Consider the following 23,583-nt stretch of genomic DNA (forward strand, 5'->3'; position numbering starts at 1 on the left):
TGCTATAAAAAAAAATTGACCCTAGTCTGTGTGTGTGTGTGTGTGTGTGTGTATGTTAGGGAATTTAGACTGTAAGCTCCAATGGGGCAGGGATTGATGTGAATGAGTTCTCTGAACAGCACTGTGGAATCAGTGGCGCAATTTAAAAAAATGGTGATGATGATATACCGAGCGCAGGCTTATTGCCATGTAGCTGCTACCATATATAATATGAGATTTACCGAGAGCGGGCTTGTTTTTTCTCTGGTTTTGTATCAAAATATTGCCTTATTGTCATAGCAGCTGTCCATCAAGTCTATTTAAGGCACATTTGGGTGTGGCTCACAAGTCAGCCCTTGCTAGATGTAATGCTGGGATGCTTAAATGTTTCCATCAAAATATGAACTAATACCTCATGTTTTCATGTTGCTAGATACACACATATATGCAGTGTTAAGGATAAGTGCGGATAACTGACTTTTTTGCTTTATATACCGTATATACTCGAGTATAAGTCGACCCGAATATAAGCCGAGGCACCTAATTTTACCTCAAAAAACTGGGAAAACTTATTGACTCGAGTATAAGCCTAGGGTGGGAAAAGCAGCAGCTACTGGTAATTTTTGTAGATTTATTCATTATTATGTTTTTTATTTACATCTGTATATGCATTTTTATTTTACACATTTTTATATCATGTGCAGAAAGCAGGCATTAAAACAACCAGCTTCGGGAGCATATCTAGAAAAAGCAGGACTGATTTTGAATGTGGTCTTGTAGGTGTGACACCCAGCATCAATTTAAAAAAAAAATACACAGTTTGTTTGCCATTTTTTCACAACTGCTCCATAAATATGGCTTTATGGTCCTGATATAAGCTTGCCATTTTAGTGAAGCCCTGACACATTTCAAAATGGGGTGCAGGGGGACACTGTCAATAAATATCTTTATATATGTGTGCATTAATATTTCCACACCCCCTGATTTTTTACTCTACTTTATTGATTTAATTTGAAAAAACTGTTTTATAAATGAATCGTATAAATTAGAACCATTAATGTACGGTATCCTGAATAATAATGTATTATGAGACCCAGCAAATGCCATATCTGAAATTCACCCCCAAATTCACCCCCAAAGAATAGGGAAATCACGTTATGTTAATATTGGAGGGGGAGAGAGGGAGGGAGGGAGCGAGTGAGGGAGAGAGAACGAACTTACCTGGTCTCCGTTTCCTCAGCTCTTCAGTTCCGCAGTGGAACGCATGTGCGTTCCAATGACAGGAAGTTCGGCATTTGTGCCGAACTTCCTGTCGGTGGAACGCACATGCGTTCCACTGCGGAACTGAAGAGCTGAGTAAACGGAGACCAGGTAAGTTCACCCGTGTATATATAGTACTGTGGAAATGTTTTTGGCAGGTGTGGAAAAAATGCTGCAAAGTAAGAATGCTTTCAAAACCGGAAGTGTTAATAGTTTATTTCTATCATTTAACAAAATGCAAAGTGTATGAACAGAAAAGAAATAATAAATCAAATCAATATTTGTTGTGACCACCCTTTGCCTTCAAAATAGCATCAATGCTTCAATTCTTATAGGTACACTTGCACACAGTTTTTGAAGAAACTCTGCAGGTAGGTTGTTCCAAGCATCTTGGAGAACAAACCACAGGGGGTAAATGTATCAAGCTGAGAGTTTTCCGACGGGTTTGAAAAGTGGAGATGTTGCCTATAGCAACCAATCAGATTCTAGCTATCATTTTGTAGAATGTACTAAATAAATGATAGCTAGATTGGTTTGGTTTTTTGATTGGTTTTTCAAACCCGCCGGAAAACTCTCAGCTTGATACATTTACCCCCAGATCTTCTGTGGATGTAGGCTTGCTCAAAACCTTCTGTCTCTTCATGTAAGCCCAGACAGACTCGATGATGTTGAGATTAGGGGCTAGATTTACTAAGCAACCAATCAGATTCTAGCTGTCATTTTGTAGAAAGCACTAAATAAATCAAAGCTAGAATCTGATTGGTTGCTATAGGCAACATCCCTACTTTTTCAAACCCGCAGCTTAGTAAATCTAGCCTTGGGCTCTGTGGGTACCATATTATCACTCCCAGGACTTATGCCCTCAGCTAATGTTATTCCTCACAGTTATGCCCTCAGCTAATGTTATCCCTCAAATTTATCCTCATACTTACCTTAGATGCTGATCTTCCATTCCACAGGAGCTGCTTCACTAAAAGAGCCGAAGATTCCGTTTCGCCCATCTTCTGCTGTTTAAGTTAGGCAGCTGTGGAGCTCCTGCGTGCCAGACAGAAGTGGTCCACGTACCACGTCTGTAACGCATGCCTGGGATTGCCGACTCCTGAGTTATGGTGTTATAATGTTCTCAAAACTTTTCTAGCCATCCACTCATCTATCTATAAAAATGTCTGCACTCAGGAACTGTTAATGCACTGACCGAGGCTCAAACTGAGTCCTCTCAATGCATGAAAAGTGCATCTGGGGCAAAGTAAACAAACGCATAAAAGCCAAATAGCAAATTGCATGCTTTTTGTAAAAATACAGACTCTACTCCATATAACTATACGGTCCACCGCATGGATTGACTCACAGCTACTCTGCAAAACACTCCCAACAGCTTCAAAAGAACATGGATACACTGGAAGGATTGCTTTGAGGCTGAATCCCCACTGATTACTATTTGATTCATCGCTTCTAACAATCACACACCAAGCAATCACACAAACCCCTCTGTCCTTTCCAACTGACTTCCCTCTGAATACCTAACAACAAAGAGTGCCCTTCATTAATTTTCTTGTTTCTTTATACTCCCCTTTTCTTTCCAAGCCACTTACTGGTGCATATTTATGTTAGAATTGTTTTTAGCTGTTATTACTACCTAAAGAAAACAAAGTGTTTGTTTTTTTGTTTTTTTTAAAAAAATGAAAAGTGCATGAAGTTGTGATTTTCATTCACTTTGCAGGTTCTCATTCATTCAACTGAATATACTCCTGACCAGTCCATGCAAAACACACTCACACCCACTCCTGCACGGTTCAAAAGTAGGGGACATCGGTGACCTGACGGATTATAAAAGGCACTTGATAGTGTCTAACACATGAGTCTAGCCTAAAAACACTTGACATTTCCATCTTTTTCTTGTTATTTTTTTGGTTTTTTTTTAAAACTCCAGTTAATAAATGTGGTTATGATGTTCAATTCTGCTGCAATATTTTCTTGCTTGTTGATTTTATTAAGACACATGATATGAGACGCAGAGCCAATTTAGTATGTTATTGGCAATTAAAATATGAAGGCTGTCTCCCATTTAAGGTAATTAGTGCCACAATCAATTAAAATAAAGTATTCCAAGATCACCATTCAACAAATAAAAGCAGTTAGAAATCTGTCTGTTTAACCATTTTCATGAGTGCATTTTACTCTTTCATTACTCTGTGGGGGGAACTGAACTTGCCACCACGTGCCGCTGGACATCGCCTCGATGTCTGGATGCTCACATTGTCAGCCAATATGGTACAGAATCTCCACTCATTTACCCTCACTTCTTTATGAGAAATGAGGGAAAATTAGCGGAGATTTGAGAAAAAACATTGAGTCAGTGTGTCTCCGCGGTGTGTTCCGAAGACACATTGCGGCACCTCATGGCTAATTGTAATCCCCCTTAGAGTAATGCTAACACTTAAATATATCATTATTAATAATGCCTAAACATTGTGCAGCGGTACTTGGTATGAATTGATTATTATTAAGAGACCTCAACCTTGAAGGTGTAAAATCAGGAAACGTTTATGCCATGTCACAATGTGGGACATTTTGAGTAGACATGGGCGGGCTCGGTTCCCCGAGATCCGAACCCACCCGAACTTTGCCTATCGAGTGCCGAGCAGGCTCGGTACTCATCCGCCCATTCGGAATCGAAATCGAGGCAAAACGTCATTGTGACGTTGACGGATCTCGAGATATTTGAAATGCATAAATACCCGCCTCCACAGCAATCCATCGCCATTTGACAGAGGGAGAGAGCAGGGTTAGGTCACAGGTTGTATTAGAGCAGGGACAGAGCAATAATTGTACAACTTATTCTTTCTATTATTATTTCAATTCTATTTTATTCAGTTCTATTATTATTAGCAATTGTTAGAGCAGGAAGAGAAAAGGATAGAGGAGGCATTTTTTTTTCAATATTTTGCACTACAAGTGCTCTGGGGTGTCCCATATTCCCCAGTGTGAAACAATAATTTTTCTGGCTCACAAAAGTCATATTTAGCAGCAGTATCTATCTAATACAATATTGTGCACTACGAGTGCTTTATGGTGTCCCATATTTCCCAGTGTGAAACAATAATTTTTCTGGCTGCCAAAATTCATATTTAGCAGCAGTATCTAATACAATATTTTGCACTACAAGTGGTTTGGGCTCATTAAAATGGATTCAAAGCAGTCCACATATGAGCAGAATCATCAAGCAGGTGCTGGCACCAGTCCTGATGGTAGTGTTCCCAGTACGTCATCTGGTAAAGCCTATGTAAAAGTACATAGTCTTTTTAAATCAGGGAAAAAAACACACACCCAAAAAAATTTAGCGTGTTGAAGTGAAAAAGAAGTGCAACTGAGGAAAAGTTAAGTGCCGATAAAAAAAAATATTGCCAACATGCCATTCTACACAGGCAGTGGCAAAGAAAGAATGAGGCCTTCGCCTTTCTCTATTAGTGGCAGATCAAAAAATGTTCCCTCACTCTCTGTATGTTGAGTATTTCCTCACTCTATGCTGAGCATCCCCTCACTCTCTGTATGCTGAGTATTCCCTCACTCTCTGTATGCTGAGTGTCCCCTTACTCTCTGTATGCTGAGCATCCCCTCACTCTCTGTATGTTGAGTATTTCCTCACTCTATGCTGAGCATCCCCTCACTCTCTGTATGCTGAGCATTCCCTAACTCTCTGTATGCTGAGCGTCCCCTCACTCTCTGTATGCTGAGTGTCCCCTCACTCTCTGTATGCTGAGTATTCCCTCACTCTCTGTATGCTGAGTATTCCCTCACTCTATTCTCAGCATCCTTTCACTCTCTGTATGCTGAGATTTCCCTCACTCTCTGTATGATGAGTATTCCCTCACTCTGTGTATGCTGAGCGTTCCCTCACTCTCTGTATGTTGAGTATTTCCTCAATCTATGCTGAGCATCCCCTCACTCTCTGTATGCTGAGTATTCCCTCACTCTCTGTATGCTGAGCATCCCCTCACTCTCTGTATGCTGAGTATTCCCTCACTCTCTGTATGCTGAGCGTCCCCTCACTCTCTGTATGCTGAGCGTTCCCTCACTCTCTGTATGTTGAGTATTTCCTCAATCTATGCTAAGCATCCCCTCACTCTCTGTATGCTGAGTATTCCCTCACTCTCTGTATGCTGAGCATCCCCTCACTCTCTGTATGCTGAGTATTCCCTCACTCTCTGTATGCTGAGCATCCCCTCACTCTCTGTATGCTGAGTATTCCCTCACTCTGTATGCTGAGCATCCCCTCACTCTCTGTATGCTGAGTATTCCCTCACTCTATTCTCAGCATCCTCTAACTCTCTGTATGCTGAGTATTCCCTCACTCTCTCTATGCTGAGTGTCCCCTCACTCTCTGTATGCTGAGTGTCCCCTCACTTACTGTAGGCTGAGTATCCCCTCACTCTATACTGAGTGTCTCCTCACTCTCTGTATGCTGACTGTCTCCTCACTCACTGTATGCTGAGTGTCCCCTCACTCTATACTGAGTGGCCCCTCACATACTTGTTAGATATGTTTCACCTCACACATTTCTCCTCGTGCTCTGTGACTGTGATCAGAGTTTGTACAAACTTTATTGACAACAATTGTCCACTGTGATCCCTTCTACACCAGCGCTGTAATTTAAAATGATAATTATCATCTGATACTTGATCAGTTTGCTTATTGTCTCTTCAATGTATATTTATTTTATTTTAGGATTTTTTTCTCACTAGGCTTAGTAGGAGAATATGCCATTATCTAGGGGCAATTTTAAAACAGAAAAGTGACCCCACTCTCCCCCTTTGTGGCATGAACTGTACTTAGGCCATAAAAGTCATTATAGGCCTCATTTTCTGTTTCAAATGAACCAAAACAGCTACATGAACAGATTCCAGCTTACTCTGTGAGGTCGGGTACATAAGGTGTCAGGATTTGTTTTATTTATTTATTTTACAATGTTTGTCTAATTCAAAAATTCAATATCTAGAATATCTAGAATATATGCTAAGTCCTCTATCTCATACTTGCCAACTCTCCCGTAATGTCCAGGAGACTCTTGCTGTCAAAATGACGTGAATCGCGGTGAATCACATAATTTTGGCCTCGCCCCCTGCAACAAAAACGGCATTTTGTCGCGGGGGCAGAGCCAAAATGCCGCGATTCCCCGCGCCCTGCCCCTCCTGCCCTCCAACCACGCCCCCCTGCCTGGGATCTCCCGGAAAGAACTTTAAAAAGGTTGGCAAGTATGCTCTATTTACATTTTATATATTTTTTAACTTATTATTAATGGGGTTTTGGGGTGTCCTTAGTTAAAAAAAACAACATTTTTTTTAATCCTTTGGGGCATATTCAATTGACGGCAGGATCGCCGAAAATCCCACGCTCTAAAAATATTACCATTAATACGGTAATATCTCGCTGAAATCCAGCGAGTAAATTACCGTATTAACGGTTTTTACGCGCAGAATTACCGTATTAACTGTAATATTTTTAGAGCGCGGAATTTTCGGCGATTCCGCCGTCAATTGAATATGCCCCTAAGTGTCCACATTTTTTTTTCTTTAATGACTACAGTCAGGCTATGATATCACAGCTTTGTGCCACACTCCCAGTCTGCAAAAACAGAAGCTTCCTGGCTGCCAGCCCCCTCCCCCTGCTTGCTTCACGCAAGGTAAGAAGTCGGGGAGGGACGGTGGCCCTGTGGGGTGTGTGCAATGCGCTTCCGTTGGCCCTGGAAAGGATTACCTTGGAAATCAGCCACTATCACATAATATTGTTTAATAGCTCATTAATTATTTTTCTCAGATTATCATAAATTTATTTAAGCGTTTTGCACTCTATTCTCTATATGCATACCTCCCAAGTGTCCCGATTCCAGCGGGACAGTCCCAATTTCAGTGGACTGTCCCTTTGTCCCGCCCAATTTACAATTTGTCCCAGTATCGGAACACCACGCTCAGTTTCCATAGCAGACAGGTTCCCTGATGGTCTAGGAGGAAGTGGGGCAGAGCGTCTGTCGTAAAAGCGCAACTACGAATGCGCGAACTGCGCAAACAGGAAGTTCGTGGGCGGTGATTGGGCTCGACGGGGGGGGGGGGGGGGGGGGGCGGGACGAGGCTTATTTGTCTCTCTTGCGGAACTCCAAATATTGGGAGGTATATATATGTTGTTCTCTTTCTGCCACATCTACCATACAGTATTGAGTTGATCAATTTTACTCTTTTGCAGTGAAATAAACTGAAACCAACATTAACTTCAACAAAGGAGTGTTCCACTGACACACATTCACTATAGCTTAATGTGAGAACTTAGTAAGACAAAGCAGTCTAAAAATACAATTATTTTATTTATTTTATGGAAGCCATTTTTATTGCACTCCCCTTTTCTCCATCCTGCGCCTGCAAAAAAAGTGATAGGTGATTTATAACGTCCCAGTTTTAACGACTGTGTGCAATTCAAATTAAATTAGTTATTCCCTAATACATTCTATTATTATTTATTTGTTACATAACAAGGCGTTGCACTGCTTTGTTGTTTACACTGCAGAGCGCTCCCGTCTTGGGACCCTCTCCCACTAGTTTCCCAATACAAAATGTCGGCAGTAGAGAGTGGTATATAGAGTTCAAAGCTTGATTCCGAGATGTTTGGCCTGGCTTTTAGAATATCGATTGTTAAAATTAAAATTTCGTTAAAATTTGGAATTGTCAGATTCAGTAGAAAAACCACACTGCTCATCACTAATTATTATCTATCTACATTCATGTCTCCATTTCAATACAAATTGCATTTCTTTATCAATAAAAACTCAGCTTGTGAGAGTCCACCCTTAGGGGTGTATTTGCGAAGTAAGTTGCGAAGGACCTAAATTCCATCGATACCGCCGGAACAAGACCAGTGTATGGGGATGGATACAGTTTGCAATACATCAAGTCTTACCTTGTTGCTAATTGGAATAAAAATATAACTCCAGCTCAAGATGGCGTTAGTGTCACTTTGCTTTCAAGATCTGCCCGCGGGAGAGAATTTAACATAACAGAGATTGGTCTGCTTCACCTCTCCCCAACAGGCTGTATGCTCCTCCTTTCCTGGTAATACCAGGGGTGCCGAGAGGGAGGGGAGCAAGTACATGGGCCCTGGGACTGCCTGAATGCACTGACCTGTCTGTATAGTGGGAGGAGCCACCAACCTGTTGTGCCACGACCCCTTTCTGTAGTTATGGAAGGGGCCCCAAAAGGTTGCTGTACCAGGGCCCGAAATTCCTCTTGGTGGCCCTGGGAAATTCCCATAGCAACTGCCAGTTGTATTCTCTAGAGAGGTGAGTGAGCATGCTGTGCATAGTCATTGTGGTGCAATTGTATGAATTGAAATATTTTGACTGTGGTTTATGGTAGGGTAAAGGAGAATTATAAAAATGACCACTGTCAAACTGATAAAGTTGTTAACTTATACTGTCACTCATCATGGGCAGCACGGTGGCTTAGTGGTTAGCACGGTGGTTTAGTGGTTAGCACTTCTTCCTCACAGCACTGGGGTCATGAGTTGGATTCCCGACCCTGGCCTTATCTGTGTGGAGTTTGTATGTTCTCCCCATGTTTGCATGGGTTTCCTCCGGGTGCTCCGGTTTCCTCCCAAATACCAAAAATATACTAGTAGGTTAATTGGCTGCTGTTAAATTGACCTTAGTCTCTCTCTCAGGCTGTGTGTATGTTACCGAATTTAAACTGTAAGCTCCAGTACTAGTATATGAGAATACCTGCCCGGTTTCAGATTGCAACACATGCAACATCTTTGAAAAAACATGTCAGATAGTATAGCGGGCGTAGGAGAAGACGTCTAACGCCGTGTGTCTTCAGACAATACCAATCTCTTGCTGGTTTACGTGAGGTAGACATTATCAGGCTGCATCGGTTGCATTCAGTTGCCATCTTGTCCCTTTATGAACTTGTGATGGGAGAAACAGGCCCCAAAACAAGTAGAACAAATGACTGGAATTGGAATACTCTTGAGTATACTGCATTTTTTAGCTACAGGGTCCTTTCAGCCCTTTTTTTGCATCTGTTGGTGGATTTTCTCAGCCAACATTTTGCAGATTTTTCCAAAAGGGATACACGCCATGTCAAAAATTGTCAAAGACTATATATATTTTTTACGTGCGCAGAGAGAGTGGCAGGAAGTAAAACAATCATTTTATGCTATCGTAAATATAACAAATGTCATGGGTGCAATTGACTGCACTCAAATTGCCATTAGACCTACCCAAGACATGGTTGAAATCTGTCGCAACTGAATGCAAGTAACATGTGACGCAAACTCGAATTTTCAACGTTTTTGCTTTTTTCCTAGGACCAACTCACAACACGTACATACTGAAGAACTCTCCAGTGTTCTGTGATTTTTAAAATTTCATACTACATGGCGGAAGTTTGTTGGGTAATTGTTAAAAATATAAATATTAAATTATTTATTAGTATTTAATTTAGTGTTTCATTCTTTATCACTTCTCTTTTTTGTTTTAGGAGATTCTGGATATGTATGAAGAACGTGGCTTCTGACACCCACCTCTAGACCACATACAAGAGCAGAAATGAGAAACAATCAGGCACACATTGCCACACGTGTCAGGCTTCTTACGAACGCACAGGAACTCCGTCTCTCACTCCCACTGCCACTGTATCGGCGATATAATCAAACGGGTCTGAGTTATTTAGTTTAGCTATCAACTGGGTTGTCCATAGCTTTCAGACTTGTGAAACATCTCTCCCCAATATAACATCAAACCCCAAACCAGGAATAGTGAATATCACGGAACCACACTGTGTTTTGGTATCCCCTTGATCCTTTAATGGACTCAGCAACTCCGCTTTAATGGAGAAACCATACTACCAGAATCTAGCAAAGCCTTTACCCATTCCCCTTTTACAGAAGCGTTACACATTTGTTTGTCTGCTCAATTTGGTAGTCTGGCTTATTTTTTCTCTAGTTTTGTCTCAAAATATTGCCTTATGTTGTCTTAGCAGCTGTCTATCAAGCCTATTTAAGGCTCATTTGGGTGTGGCTCACAAGCCAGCCCTTAATGGTGTTGAAAGCATATAGGTCAGTGTAGGACCTGCATACAATGAGGTGCCCTTGACGTTGGAATGCAGGCTTAAATGTTCTGATCAAAATATGAACCGATACCTCATATTTTCATTTTGCTAGATGCACACAGATATGCAGTGTTAAGGATAAGCGCTGACAACAACTGTCTTTTTGTTTTGTATACATATATGGGCATTTACATTGCTATGCAGCTGGCACCAAATATAATATGGTATATACCAAGCACGGACTTATTTTTTATAGAGTTTAGTCTGCAGTACAGGCTAACTCGGCAAATAAAGATACTCTGTGATTTAAAAAAGCATTATCACATTATCCAAAGGTAAGTGGACAATTAGCAGCAATATCTAAAACATCTGATCACATATTTATCACAGCTCATATGAGGCATATATCTTGCCATAACTGGCCAATCCCCAGGTTCTGAGCCTGCAGTGCGTTTCAGCTCTTTCCACCGCCCAGCACCCTTTTCCCGTAACAGTCTCTCCAGAATCAACTGGAGATCCTCGTTGCTGAACTAGGAGCTGGTGGGGTGTATTCATCAGTTCCTCAGCTGACACACACTTGGCCTGCACCACTTTCAGCAAAGCAATAGACGAGGACGGAAACTCGGCTTCCTGCTGCAACTGACTTTACCTTTTGTACTTCTTTATGAGAAGTTCGCTCTTCTGACTGTGCTGCCTGTACAAAATATCAAGTACCTTTAGTTTTTGTAAGCCCAGAGCCGTAACTAGGGTGGTGCGGGCGGTGCCGTCGCCCCGGGCGCAAGCCCGAGGGGGCGCAGCAGCCGCCCGCTACCTTCCCCTCTGTGTTACATAGTAGAAAAAAAAAATCTAAAAAAAAAAAAAATCTAAAAAAAAATCTAAAAAAAACGCGTGGGCCCTCCCACGACTGGCGGCACCCGCCCCCCCCCAAGTCAGGGGAGGGGGGTGCCGCAAGAGGGGGGGGGGCTAGTGTGGTGGCTGGTCCATGAAAGGACTATGAAAAAAAAACGCCAGCTCCCCGTCACTGCAGCATCACTGATGATGTCACCATGCTGTCAGTGCAGAAGAGCCAACACTGCGGGGAGCTGAGAACAGACCTTAAGTAAGTGAGGGGGAGGGGGATCTGTCAGCTCCATTAGTTGTTCTCTCCCTAAGCACTGGTCTGTTATATCACATGCTGTGTGTTAGCAGCTCTCTGCTTCCAGGACTGCCCCTCCCAGCATCCCCAGCTCCTCCTGACAGCCCTGCGTTCCACCAACACTCTCACCTCTGCTCCTGATAACTATGACTCCAGTGCCCCTCCCAACTCTCGGTACAGTACAGAGCCCCCATCATTGACCTTTCCTTGCCCTGCATATCAGTTCCCTCTGTTTATATCCAGATATGTTTCCCTTCCTTCTGATCCCTGACACCTGTCAATTCTGACTCCTGGACCCCCGAAATACAGCTGTAACCTCTGCACCCTCTCCATCACAAGAATGCTCTCTGTATAGTTTGGCGGTCACAGGAATGCTCTCTGTATGGTATGGAGGTCACAGGAATGCTCTCTGTATGGTATGGTGGTCATAGAAATGCTCTCTGTATAGTATGGTGGTCATAGGAATGCTCTCTGTATAGTATGGCGGTCATAGGAATGCTCTCTGTATAGTATGGTGGTCATAGGAATGCTCTCTGTATAGTATGGTGGTCACAGGAATGCTCTCTGTATAGTATGGTGGTCACAGGAATGCTCTCTGTATAGTATGGTGGTCACAGGAATGCTCTCTGTATTGTATGGCAGTCATAGGAATGCTCTCTGTATAGTATGTCAGACACTAGGAGGCTCTTTATATTGTACTAGCAGAATACCCGGCGTTGCCCGGGATTTAAAGAATTTTAAGACACAACTGTGTTACAAAGTGTTTCTCTGAGTTTGAAGAGACCAGTTACTGGATGAAGCGGCATTAAACCATTCCCAATATTTAAGAAATGATCAGCAAACTGACCGTGCATTGTGTTGCTATGCAGAGAAACTCTCATATTTGTGGTTAGTCGCAAAGTGCGAACATGCCTGCAAAGATGTGATGATTTAAGGCATGCATTAATTTCATCCGCCATTGTTCCTTTTGGAATGACCGGCAATGTTTGTCGAAAATCTCCAGCCAATACAACAGTGACTCCACCCATTAGTAAATCATTGCCTCTTAAAAATTGAAGTGTTTGATTGAGGCCCTGTAAAGCATTTTTGTGTGACATGGTGGAACTTCTTCCAAGACATTGTTCCAGACATTCCAGAGTTATGGTCGTTTTCGATTATTTTTAGGTGTTACCCCCCTCGCCACTCCCACCTTTAGGAGTGCTAGGGGTGTCTTGCCCCCACAATATTTGTTGTTAGACTGTAAGTCATGTGTGTACCAGGTTTGGTGTAAATTGTTCCAGACATTTCAGAGTTATGGTCGTTTTCGATGATTTTTAGGTGTTACCCCCCTCGCCACCCCCACCCTTAGGAGTGCTAGGGGTGTCTTGCCCCCACAATATTTGTTGTCAGACTGTAAGTCATATGTGTACCAGGTTTGGTGTAAATTGTTCCAGACATTCCAGAGTTATGGTCGTTTTCGATGATTTTTAGGTGTTACCCCCCTCGCCACCCCCACCCTTAGGAGTGCTAGGGGTGTGTTGCCCCCACAATATTTGTTGTCAGACTGTAAGTCATATGTGTACCAGGTTTGGTGTAAATTGTTCCAGACATTCCAGAGTTATGGTCGTTTTCGATGATTTTTAGGTGTTACCCGCCTCGCCACCCCCACCCTTAGGAGTGCTAGGGGTGTCTTGCCCCCACAATATTTGTTGTCAGACTGTAAGTCATGTGTGTACCAGGTTTGGTGTAAATTGTTCCAGACATTCCAGAGTTATGGTCGTTTTCGATGATTTTTAGGTGTTACCCCCCTCGCCACCCCCACCCTTATGAGTGCTAGGGGTGTGTTGCCCCCACAATATTTGTTGTCAGACTGTAAGTCATACGTGTACCAGGTTTGGTGTAAATTGTTCCAGACATTCCAGAATTATGGTCGTTTTCAATGATTTTTAGGTGTTACCCCCCTCGCCACCCCCACCCTTAGGAGTGCTAGGGGTGTCTTGCCCCCACAATATTTGTTGTCAGACTGTAAGTCATATGTGTACCAGGTTTGGTGTAAATTGTTCCAGACATTCCAGAGTTATGGTCGTTTTCGATGATTTTTAGGTGTTACCCCCCTCGCCACCCTCACCCTTAGGAGTGCTAGGGGTGTGTTGCCCCCACAATATTTGTTGTCAGACTGTAAGTCATATGTGTACCAGGTTTGGTGTAAATTGTTCCAGACATTCCAGAGTTATGGTTGTTTTCGATGATTTTTAGGTGTTACCCCCAGCCCGTAATGAATTTCAATTTTAAATTTTTTTAGTTGCCTCCGTCATGTTTTAATGCACTCGTATGCAAAATTTCATGATCTTCGCTTGAAAAATGTGGATTTGTATAGAAAGACAGACAGTAGGACAGAAGGACAAATTTTCTCTTTTATATATTAGATGTGTGTGTGTGTATATATATATATATATATATATATATATAATAATTTCGTGTGATGGTGATAAGGGTGCACAATGTGATAAAGATGGCTCCATGGCACGGTGTGATAAAGGAGAAACTGTGATGGAGGGCACAGTGGGATGAAGGGGTAGTGTGATACAGATGGTACCGTTACAATTATGTTTTAATTTGTTTCAGTGAGTTTTATTTAAAAAAACAATTCATTTTTTATACAGCTAGCATGTGACAGCTGCATTTAAAGTACTTTGATTCTATGGAGGCTTATTACATAAAGATCCTTACAAAGCCAGACCGTGAAGAATGGGGAGGGAGGGGTTTCAGTGCGGTTTAGAACCGCACTGAAACCCTAGCCACGCCCCCACAGCAGGTTGACCACGCCCACTCGACTATTGACACTCCCACTTATATGGGGGCACCGGTGCCCCTGTCTCGCCCAGGGCACTAAAATGTCTAGTTACGTCACTGTGTAAGCCTAATGGCCACTTGCTGAGAAGGTCTCAGCACCCAGTTTATCATGCTGAATCTTAAACTCTTCCCAAGCATTGTTGTAGCTCCTTCCATTATGGCTTCCAAAAAAATAGGCAGGTTATTTGCTCATTGCTTCAACGATTTGTGCTAGAGGTTGTAGAGAGACAGCTACGAATTGCCATATTTGGCGAGGAAGAAAAAAACTCCACAGGTTTGAAATATAAATTAAAGTGACAAAGCGACTGTATTTTAAATGATTCCCCACCATCCTTTACATTCCCAATGCCAACAAATATTGCTGATTTGGACATATATCCAGATCATCCACTATGCAACCTAGGCTCCTGTTTAGGTCCCAGCAGGCTCTGAACGGGCCATATTAGCCTAATAAGTTTTGTTGGGTTTTTTTGACAAATAGTTGAGGAAAAGGAGCCCAGACCAATATGTTGCTTAGGGCCCCAAGGGTTTTAATCCAGCTCTGCCTGTACAGAGCTCAGAACACGTCACTCAGCTGTATTAGCGCTTCCACGTGACTTATAATATAGACCTCTTGTTCTCCACAACTCAACTGGTATTTCGATTAAACAAAGACTACAGAAAGGAATAGGTGGTTGCCACATAATTACCCAGGAGCTTTGGCTGTTTGGGGTATGATGGTGGTACCCATAAACCTGCCTTGCCCCATGGTGTGGTACCAGACAACAATATTTTAAAAAACAAAATCAGAACAAAATAAATTAAGCCCCACACATGACCGACCATGACCTGATGTACCTAACCTTGCCCATATACCAGTAACCATGCCCACATTCCCACAAAGCCACTCCCATACACAGGACTCGTGGTCATCCCCTAAGGTTAGAGGAGAGGAAATTTCACAACCAGCAAAGGAAGGGGTTCTTTACAGTAAGGGCAGTCAAGATATGGAATTCATTGCCAGGGAAGGTTGTGATGGCAGATTCAATAGATATGTTTAAGAAAGGGTTAGACAAATTTTTAGCGGAAAGGTGTATCCAGGGATACGACCGTTAATTTAAAATAAAGGATAGTAGTGGATATAGGGTAAAAATTGGATTGCAATATTGAGTCTGGGGGGATTTTCAAAATTGAAACAGATGGGCGGTTGCCTACTCTGGATTAATTTCAAATATAAGTGCAGGATCGCAGGAGATCCAAAATAGGTTGAACTTGATGGACTGGTGTCTTTTTTCAACCTCATCAACTATGTTACTATGTTACTATGTTACTTTCTGATAGGCCAAGCCTGAGAATTGTGACAATTTTGCCAAAATCGAAACTTTTGGAAGGTAAGCATTAGTTCTTAGGGCTACATCAGGGAGCAGGGATTTACAGGACTTTGTAGCCACACTTATATAATATAGCTATAAAATGGATTTAATTACAATTTATGAAACACCATATTTTTTATCTGAGAGAACACAAATTGACCATGCTCGACATAAAAAACAACATAAGCAATCATTTTTACATTGTTAGAAAGGAGAAAGACATGTCATGGCTTATATGTCTCTGAGCCATAATGCAATTCCTGTATGTTGCTGACCTTTTACCACAATTATAGATCTGTGAACACAAAAGCATTTTTTCAAATCTTTATTCCGGAACCTACAAGAAACTAGAGGGTAAGCTTCAGCATTGTGCTAGACCCATGCTGCTATAAGTACCAAGTGGGCGTAATGGCTGACATGATTTACCAGTGTCAACTCTGACATTAATGTGCCATGTTGAAAAGCAGAGAGAATAAAACAAATACATGCAGTATGATTTAATAATATAGTTGCTATTTTTAACTCCTGATGCAATGTCAATATACATTATGGTTTATAGATATGTGCTTTATCTACAAATCTATTTTGCAAGTATGGTAAATAAATACAGCTTGTGTATGGTTGTTTACATATCATAACTGCTGTAATTTCCCTAACAAGCACATCATTAAGTGCTGTATAAAATCGTTTCGCAAGAGCTCTGTAGGCTACAGAATAACACAAATTATTTCCTTCTGTGCAGAGAAAAAATGTTTGGACTGATTGAAAACTTTAAATAACTCTCTAAAACATATTACTTTGGCTGACATTGTTTTTTCTTGACCAAGGCCATTCCTAGAACATAAACAGGATAGACCACACACAAGATGCTCTTAATTTGATTGTGCAGTACCCCTCTGACCTTCTAGGTTTTCAAGCTTGTGTTTTTAATTCTTGCACCTACTTTTTGCTTTCCATACATTATATCCACATGTTTAAATGTGCCTTCTATTTATAATTATCTACATTGTTGCCCATAGCATCCAGATTCAGATCATTTATCTAGGACATTCTAAGAAAATGATGTCTAGAATCTGATTGGCTACTGTGAGCATCACCATCACCTTTAATTTTAGAAGGTTTGATAAATCTACCACCAGGTACTGTGTGACTATTTGGGCTCTATCAAGGAAAGTGAAGGTACAACTGGTAAGATATTGGGCAAGTGGCCATTAGGCTTACAAAGGCTAGAGGTACTTGATATTTTGTACAGAAACGAATCGCAGTGTACACATTGTATACAATACACCTATAAATGTATACATATAAACATATACAGTTATGGCCAAAAGTTTTGAGAATGATACAAATATTATTTTTCACAAAGTCTGCTGCCTCAGTTTTTATTATGGCAATTTACATATACTCCAGAATGTCATGAAGAGTGATCAGATGAATTGCAATTAATTTCAAAGTCCCTATTTGCCATGACAATGAACTTTATCCCCAAAACAAGATTTCCACTTCATTTCAGCCCTGCCACAAAAGCACCAGCTGACATCAGGTCAGTAATTCTCTCGTTAACACAGGTGAGAGTGTTGACGAGGGCAAGGCTGGAGATCACTCTGTCATGCTGATTGAGTTAGAATAACAGACTGGAAGCTTTAAAAGGAGGGTGGTTCCTGAGATCATTGTTCTTCCTCTGCTAACCATGGTTACCTGCAAGGAAACACATGCAGTCATCATAGCTTTGCACAAAATGAGCTTCACAGGCAAGGATATTGCTGCTAGTAAGATTGCACCTAAATTAACCATTTATCGGATCATCAAGAATCTCAAGGAGAGAGGTTCAATAGTTGTGAAGAAAGCTTCAGGGCGCCCAAGAACATCCAGCAAGCGCCAGGACTGCCTCCTAAAGTTGATTCAGCTGTGGGATCGGGGCACTACCAGTGCAGAGCTTGCTCAGGAATGGCAGCAGGTAGGTGTGAGTGCATCTGCATGCACAATGAGGCAAAGACTTTTGGAGGATGGCCTGATGCCAAGAAGGACAGCAAAGAAGCAACTTCTCTCCAGGAAAAACATCAGGGACAGACTGATATTCTGCAAAAGGTACAGGTATTGGACTGCTTAGGACTGGGGTAAAGTAATTTTCTCTGATGAATCCTCTTTCAGATTGTTTGGGACATTTGGAAAAACACTTCTCTAGAGAAGGAAAAGTGAGCGCTATCATCAGTCCTGTTTCATGCCAACAGTGAGGCATCCTGAGATCATTCATGTGTGGGGTTGCTTTTCAGGCAACGGAGTGGGCTCACTCACAATTTTGCCTAAGAACACACCCATGAATGAAAAATATTACCAAAACATCCTCCAAGAGCAACTTCTCCCAACCATCCAAGAACAGTTTCATCATCATCATCATCAACATTTATTTATATAGCACCAGCAGATTGTATAGCACTTTACAATTGGGAACAGTTTGGTGATGAACAATGTCTTTTCCAGCATGATGGAGCACCTTGCCATAAGGCAAAAGTGGTAACTAAGTGGATCGGGGATGAAAACATTGACATTTTGGGTCCATGGACTCCCCAGACCTAAATCCCATTGAGAACTTGAGGTCAATCCTCAAGAGGCGGGTGGACAAACCCCCCCCCCCCCCCCAAACGCCAAGCATTGCTTAGGCAAGAATGGGAGGCCATCAGTCAGTGTGTGGCCCAGAAGTTGATTGACAGCATGCCAGTACGAATTGCAGAGGTCTTCAAAAAGAAGGGTCAGCACAGCAAATATTGACTCTTTGCATAAACTTAATGTAATTGTCAATAAAAACCTTTGACACTTATGAAATGCTTGTAGTTTTACTTCAGTATACTATAGCAACATCTGACAAAAAGATTTAAAAACACTGAAGCAGCAAACTTTGTGAAAACCAATATTTATATCATTCTCAAAACTTTTGGCCATGACTGTAGAAGTGAACTTTAACCCAGAAGTAGGTACTTCCTGAAAGTCAACCTAATTGGTTTCCACCATAAAAGGTTCTCAGGTGCATTTCACATGTCTTCCTGCTGTGGAAAACTCCAGCTCTGAATCTGGGTGGAAACCCGAACTCAATAGTTAGTGAAACACTTTATTGTAGCTACAAGGGTTGTGAAGAAATTTGCAAATGCAAATAGCTGTATATTCTACTCTATTATAAGGTTGCAATAAAGTAAACAAGTGCATTCTTTGCACATGACCTTTATTGATCAATGCAAAATACATGGCATGGCAAGTAACCCTGGTATGCTTAAAGCAGCTAAAATAGGATGGAGTAGGCTACCCTCTGCTTATTTGTAACCATCTGTAATGATCACAGAGGGGTAGTATCATGATCATCATCAACAGCCCTACTCGCAAGCTTAAAATCTATGGGACAATGGGAGTTTGATACACAAGGGTACGTGCTACATCATATTGCACATTAGTCCAACTAGAATGCTAAGGTTAAAAGTATTTAGTGGGCTGCATAATGAGTCACTCAGCAATGTTGGTCAGAGGGTTGTTGTCTTGTGTTAGCTGTGTAGAGGGTGGTAATAGGGTAATCTAGGGAGATTAAGATGGTGGTTGAGGAATATCATACGTTTGTCTGAAGAGATTAGTTTTCAGAGAATGTTTGAAGGCTTGAAGACTAGAGGAAAGTCTTATTGTGCAAGGGAGTGAGTTCCACAAAGTGGGTGCAGTCCGAACAAAGACCTGTAACCGGGAATGGGAGGATGACAGTGGAAGAGAACTATATTGGATTGATTGAAAAACAGGCAACCAATGTAGAGACTGATAAAGTGACTCAGCAGAGGAAGAACGGTTTGCAAGTTAAATCAATCTGGCCGCTGAGTGCAAAATAGATTGTAGGGATTCGAGTCTGATTTTGGGAAGATCAGTAAGGAGGGAATTGTAATAGTCGATGCAGGAGATGATGAGTGCATGATTTTTGCTGTGTCTTGTGTGAGATATATGCATATTCTGGAAATGTTTTTTTAGATGTATGTAACATGATTTAGATATAGAGTCGATATGGGGAACAAAGGATAGTTCTGAGTCAAGGATTACACCTAGGCAGCAACTTTAGGGGCTGGGATTTATGGTCATGTTATCAACAGAAATAGAAATGTCAGGCGGGAAGCTTCTGTTTTTGGGTGGGAATATTATTAATTCTGTTTTTGAAAGATTGAGTTTGAGTTGGCGAGAAGACATCCAAGATGAAATGGCAGAAAGACGATCAGTAACGCGAGACAGCACAGATGGTGAAAAATCAGGAGAGGATTGATAGATTTGTGTATCATTCGCATAGAGATGGTACTAAAATCCAATGGAGTTTATTAGTTTTCCAAAATAAGGGGTGTAGATAGAGATTAGCAGAAGACCTAGGACTGAGCCTTATGGTACTCCAACTGATAAAGGAAGTGGGGCGGAGATGGATCCTGAAAACACTGAACACTGAAAGAGCGATTAGATAGGCAGGATGAGAACCAGGATAGGACAGTGCCTTCAAAACCTAGGGATTGTAGCGTTTGTATGAGGAGAGAGTGGTCAACAGTGTCAAATGCAGCAGAGAGATCCAGGAGAATTAGAAGAGAGTAACGGCTTTTAGTTTTTGCTCTGATCAAATCATTGACAACCTCGGTCAGCGCAGTCTCTTGATACGAGCCTTGGCCGTGCCCCTAGCATCCGTGACTCGCTGTCTCGCTCTGGCTGCGTCCCAGCTGTCTCTATGATGACCGGAACGTCACTTTCGGTTTTGCTCCTGCCGTTGTTAAGGCAATGGTCGGGACGCTGTGCCACTGATCGCTGCGTCCCAAGCATGACAGGTGCCCAGGCGCGTTCGCAACTTCTGTAAATTAATCAACAGCTTCCTGAGGCTAATTAATTCTGCTGGGTCTGTTAGTTGCTGATTGGTGGCTCTATGTATATAAGGCAGGGACTTAATAACTGCCGGTTATAGCATTCAGTTTCCTGTTAGCTGACCTGCTCCTGCTTGTGAGTCTTACTGATTTGACTACTGTGTATGACCCCTGGCTTGTGCCCTGGATTTGATTATTTGCTGGTGGTCCTGACCGTTGCCTAAACCTCACCTCGCTTTCTGCTTCTATCCTTGGACTTTGGCTTGTTCCTGACCATTCTTACCTCCTGTCATCACTTCCTGTTCCGTGCTACGGTGTTGCTCATAAACTTGCACTACATTGAGTTTAAGATCTGTGGGTATCTGAGTACCTGTAGGCATAACTTGACTCTACGGGAAAGGCGGCTACTAAAGGTGAAGTCCTCTCCTTCTAGTTCTCCAAGTTTATAAGAATACAGATTTTCTGTAACATCTCTCTGGAGTGTTTAGCGTGAAAACCTGGCAGAAGAGAATCCAGTAGGTTATTTGCTGTAAGAAAGTGTGTGAGGGGAGTGTAGGCTATTCTCTCGAGAAGCTTGGAGAGACATGGAAGCTGAGAGATCGGGAGGTAATTTGAGAGAGAGAGTTTGGGTCAGAATATTGTTTTTTCAAAATAGGAGTAATCATTGCATGCTTGAATAGTTATGGAAAATTACCAGTAGAGAGAGAGAGATTACAGATTTTACCATTTCAAGTCTGATCTTATCAATTTTGTCCTTGAAATAGGAAGCAAGATCCTGGGCACTGATGGTAGTGGGGGGGCTTGGGGTGCCAGAATTTATAAGAGATCCCCATAGATTCTAAGCTTGCCAGCAGGGCCTTGTTTTACCCAGTTTGTTTATTAGTTTACTATGTTTGTCCCCAATTGTAAAGCGCTACGGAATATGTTTGCACTGTTTAAATAAATGATGATGATGATGATGTGTTAAAAAGGCATTTGGGGTTAGAAGCCTGATGAGGAATTAGAGGTATGTTTGTTTTGCAGTGTCCAGAGCATTTTGATCGCAGTGGTACATGAGTATATGTGATGAAATCATTAGAGGTACAAGATTTTCGCCAGTGACGTCCTGCTTTACGAGAAAGTTGTTGTAGAGTTACGTGTTACTTTAGTGTGCCACGAAGTCTACTTGGAGTATGAAGAGTTGCTGGAGCCACTTGATCAAAAGCAGTTGCTAGAGTTTGGTGAAAATCAGGTACTGCCCTATAACTAATTTTAGTCAAAATGTGACCATAACATCTTTGTAAGTGGTCACACGGAGAAAGACCCTGTCATTGGTGGTTCACTCCAAACAAGGTCAGCTTGTGTACTTTTTATTTTATTTGGTTTTTTTTTCACATTTTAAATGCACCAAAAGTAAATCCTAGTAAACTTTTTAATTCGTCTTTAAGTAGTTACAGGAAAGTTCCTCTTCAGCACACTACAAAACATTTCTCTATATATTGCAGAAAACAATCTTCCTTTTATATGAAGGACAGTATTTCTCTCTGTGCAGTTCTACAGTCTCACACATCCGCAAAATAATAAATCTTACCTGAAAGACTATTACTGCCCATTTCATATTGCCGGCTCTCTTTTACACAGTGCATGCTTTTCCTGTCTTCCTAGGCTCTTAAGATTCACATTAATTCTCAACTAGGAAACTCATATAATAGCCCTCTTTTACATGCATTTTACAGACATATGAAATAAATTAATTTAAAAAAGAAACCAATTCAAAACATTGTACTTTGTCCTCTCATTATAAAGAGGGTTCAAAGAGCGTTCTCAAAGCCTGCCTACAGCTTAGTGTACTAAGTACCGAACATTAGCGCTTGTGAACGCTGTGGGCATTGTTGAAATGACATGAAGCCTGTGTGTCCATTTACTTATGTATTTTTTTAACACCATTAGTGTTAAAGCCTCTTTACCAGGCATTAATAATGCAAATAGAAGGCTTCGTTTCAATGCCTATGTGTACAAGCCCTAATATTAGCTTACAATTTGAGGCATGTCGGAACAAATAAAAGTGGACTTGATTTTAAGCATTTGAAAGAACAGGCCTCTCTAAGGTTTTCATATTTAGCGTAGACGTCTGCTTGTGGCTTTTCTTAATTCATATTCCCCATTCATAATGAAATGATCTGCAAACATTGGTTATTTCTGCATTCATTCATGAGAAAGTAGCCTATTCATTCACTACGTACCAGTGACATCACTTAGAATGCAGCCTATTCATTCACTACGAACCAGTGACATCACTTAGAATGCAGTCTATTCATTCACTACGAACCAGTGACATCACTTAGAATGCAACCTATCAATTCATTAGTAACCAGGGATATTAATGCAGTCTATTAACTAAGAACCAATGACATTCAATTCACCATGAACTTACTTGAAATCAATGACATCATTGAGAGTACAGCCATTCTCATGTCCCTTGTCTATACAGTCCCTGACTAATAGTTCCCCAAAAGCTTACTCTGCCTATTATCCAAGAGTTGCCAATGTACTCAGGGTCTTTCTGATGGAACGCAGACATCACAATTTAAAATTATGTCTCTTTTCTGGCATCGTTGCTCCTAGATACAGGTATTCCCATGCCAACAATGCCCAGGACCCTAACCGCAAACTTGTAGTTTGCTGCAGTGCAGCCTCTGTGCAGTGAGCTATGGACTCATTTGCAATTTGCTTTTAATATTTGTGTTCTGCGAGGCTCTTAATGACCAGGTGCTGGCACTGACCAGTAAACTCCAGATGTTCATTACTTCAACTTCAGGTCTAAATAAGCAGCTTTCTTTGAAGAACTCGCTGACAGTTTTTTTGCGCTTGACTTTGTGAACCAGCATTCTGAATCCTGTACCTTCTTGACTGCTTTCCTGGCTTCTGACCCCTGGCTTTGGATAACTATCCCTCTAATTCTTGACCCTTGACTTCGGATGACTACCTCTCTGGCTATTAAACCCTGGTTTGGATGACTATCATTCTTTCTCTTGATCCCGGACTGTGGATGACTAGGTCTCTGGCTGTTAACCCCTGGGTTTGTGTAAGAACTT

The sequence above is a fragment of the Mixophyes fleayi genome, chromosome 3 (assembly GCF_038048845.1).
Source record: "Mixophyes fleayi isolate aMixFle1 chromosome 3, aMixFle1.hap1, whole genome shotgun sequence".
NCBI lineage: Eukaryota > Metazoa > Chordata > Amphibia > Anura > Limnodynastidae > Mixophyes > Mixophyes fleayi.